Source organism: Arvicanthis niloticus, chromosome 5, assembly GCF_011762505.2.
Source record: "Arvicanthis niloticus isolate mArvNil1 chromosome 5, mArvNil1.pat.X, whole genome shotgun sequence".
NCBI lineage: Eukaryota > Metazoa > Chordata > Mammalia > Rodentia > Muridae > Arvicanthis > Arvicanthis niloticus.
This window is the reverse complement of record NC_047662.1, coordinates 61,654,637-61,658,156: the sequence shown is the minus strand read 5'-3', so window position 1 is coordinate 61,658,156 and position 3,520 is coordinate 61,654,637.

The following is a 3,520-nucleotide window of genomic DNA, read 5'->3' as shown; positions in this document are numbered from 1 at the left end:
TTGTGGGGAGCCGACAGAAGGCGGCTATCATCCTTGCAGCCATCTTGAGCCATATACCCTGACAAGAGACTTGATTACATCAGCCTGCAACAGCTGAGCACACTCTGATAACATCTTGTTTTAGATAACCAGGATTTTCCTTTGGGTGTGTGAGACTTAAAGGTGTGTGACTTAAGGGTGTGACTTAGAGATCAGATTTAGGGACAAGACCTAAGGGCATGACTTAAAGGCGTGGTTTAGACATGAGACATATAAAAGGAGAGAGGCAGACAGAAGAGTGGAGTACAACTTAGAGTACAACTTGGAGTAGGAATTAGGCATTGAGGAAGAAGAATTATCATTAAGTATTTGGCACTTGGCACTTGGAGGAAGAACTTGGAATTAGACATTAGGTACTTAGCACTTGGAAGAAGTAACTTGGAACTTGGAGGCACTAGGGACTAGGAACTAGGGACTAGGAACTCAAGACTTGGGACTTGAAGAGAAGAAGAGAGACTGAAGAATAAACAGGATTAAATCACACACTGTCTGGTCTCCATTCTTCAAGTCCACCCTCACTCTCTCTCTTGCTGAACCCCGACCCTCGGACTGGAGCAGGTTGGGGCAGTGCAGGCTCTAACAGTTTAGCCCCCAAGGCTTTTGGCAGTGTGGGTTCCAACCTTGACAGAATGGTCCGAGACATTTTGGCCCCCAAACGTGGGGTAGTGCAGTTCTCAACATTTCTGGCCCCCAAGTGTGGGGCAGCGCAGGCCGCAACATACTACTAGTTTTGTTTTCCAAATATATAATTCCTTTTCAGATTGGACTACCAAGAAATAGTTGAAGCCAAGAGAAAAAAAGAAAAGGTAGAAGTAATTTATACCAGCTTTTCTTCTTCTTCCCATACATCATGCACTATTGTGTATTTCCTACCAACTAGAGGCTGAAAGTCATCTAGCTTTTACTATTGGGTACCAGATTGTGAAAACACTAGATGTTTCATTTTGCTTAGCTTGTTTGAAGTCTTGCAACAGTACCATGGGGGACATTGTTTTCTGCTTTAAAATGGAGCAAAAATGTCTATTTTTACTGCATCAGTTATCTTGGCTCGCACTTTAAGGTGCACATCTGCTAAGAAAAACACCAGACTTTTGGCACTGGGAAGCTTGAGAATACAGTAGCAGACCAGGTTTTTCTGCATGCATTAAAGAGCTCTGGATTCCAGAGTACCTTGGAACACAGGAGACACTGATTAGCGAAGAGGAAGTGGGCACTGAAGACATTTTCTCATTGTGAATCAGCGACCAAACATTTGCTGATCCCAAGGAATGGAAGAATCTGCATAGACTTCATATTTCAGAATTATCGTGTCTTTTCAACCCAGTTTCTTCTCAAACCTGGTGTTTCCTCCTGTTCTACACAGGAAAACAGAAGTTTACAAAAAGAGGGAAATAAGACAATCCTCAGTCCTCTCTTTCCTAGTTCTTTGTTTTGAGCAGTCATGGATGGAAAAGTCATGTGGTTTTCTGGCTGTTGGACCTCTAAAGAGTCTACATTGGGAACACTAAAGACTAAATTCAATGCTGTGCTACTAAAATAATAGTGACCTCTCTCCTGGTTACCTGTGTGACCCCAAGTAAGAGGTAAATTGTTCCTTTAAGATGTTTCACTTTGTTTTACCCAAACAGGAAGCTGCTTCTGTAGACCATGTTCTTAACTACATAAAGGAGCATTTTGTTACAAATCTTCTCCTGGCAGCTTTTAAAAACACAAGTTATCAAGACGAATAGTATTTGGGCATGCACCAGTGTAGGGTTAGAGCTACCTTCTGCCTCTTGGAAGTATCCAAGCACAGATTGGGCTGGAAAGGTGTGCATTTGGCACAGATATGGTTATCTATGCAACTGTCTAAAATCGTGTTACAGTCATAATATAAAAGCTCCATAGTAACCAAGGGGCCACTAATAACATTTTATGATGTGAATTAGTAGATGTTAACTTTTTTTTTTTTTGGAGAGGAAGTACTTGGAGGTGGGGCTTTGGGAAGTAAGTAGGGACGAAGAGGGAGCCTTTATGAAGGAGATTAGTGAGTTCACAAGAACGGATCTGGGCGAAGTATTTTCCTTCTCTACCACGTGGCCACACAGCAAGGAGGCATCCATCTGCACCCCACACTCAGAAGTCACTTGTCACTTAGCATCCTGTTATTAAGCTTTTTGATTTCAGAATCACTCAATTTAATAATATTTTGTTACAACAATCCAGACTAAGTGACCAGTAGTTACAAAAGCTAAGGCACTGCTATATACAAAGTGTAGACATGGAGAAGCCTCTTTGAAATTAGTGAGGTAGAAGGTGGAGGGTTTGAAGATGCTGGTAGCACCTTTCAGGGTGTGGTAAAGGTGACTTTTGGTCAGAGATGAGAAAGAAACAACATTTGGAGTGGAAGCTCCCATTTTCTTAGGGAACTCACTATCTAAATCAAGGCTATTAAATAGGGCTGCCCCCATGCATTTACAAGATTGCCTCCCAAAAGAGTGCAAGGGTGTATTCTGTCAAATCTAAGAAGCCCAATTGTCTTTCTATCTCTATTAGCTACAGCTCAAACTAGAGAGGCTGGTCGGGTCTATGGCTCATGCCTGTACTAATCTTATTGAATTGGCTAGCATCCTGCTCTTGTACATTCAAGTCTCCCAAACCCTAAAACATAAACTTCTGTAGTCTTGACAACCAAGTTCTATTAGATAGGGGTGTACTTCATGACACAACAGCAACCTGAGCTAAGATACAGGAAGATGTTTTCTGGGTATATGTAATGTTCATGGTTCTAAGGGCAGGGGTGTTTGTCTATAGAGTATGTTATCCTAGAATCAAAGAGGACATTTCACCACATCCCCTTCATATAAATCTGTTAGTTTCAAGTGCAGAAGTTAATCAGTTGGTTTCTCAAGTCAACTGAATTTACTCCACAGAATCTGTTTCTAATTAACATTACAGGAAAACATTCAGAGTTCTCTCATTATAAATGTAACTAGTACAAAGCCCACAGCCCTGGTGAAGCAGTATATGCTGCACCTGTTGGGGATTTGTTCTTAAAGCACAGGAGCTTCAGAACACAGTGCTGTAGGAGGAGTTAAGATGGGAGGAGTCAGGAGAGGAAGAGGAAAAGGAACAGGAGGAGCTAGGGAGAGCAGAGATGTAGGAGAGTGAAGAGCCATGCAGGTGTGGAGAGCAGTCCTGGATAACGACTTATATTTAAGTTAGCTAACTGGGATACAACTCTAATTGTATGAGCATGTTGTTATTGAGTGTTACCAAACATATAAAACCTTTGATTAATATTAAGCATTAGAGTCTCATTTTCTTACCAGACCTTCGGGATGGTCTGGGTACTGCCCAGCCTTATGGAGACAATGTGGAAAATTGGCAGAGCCATCTCCCACGCTGGTGTTTCTGGCTGGCCGTTTCTAGCTGAAGTGCACACATGGCCTCTGGCTACAGAACATGGCAGCGGAGCTAGGCAGAGCCACCTCAGCTTAGA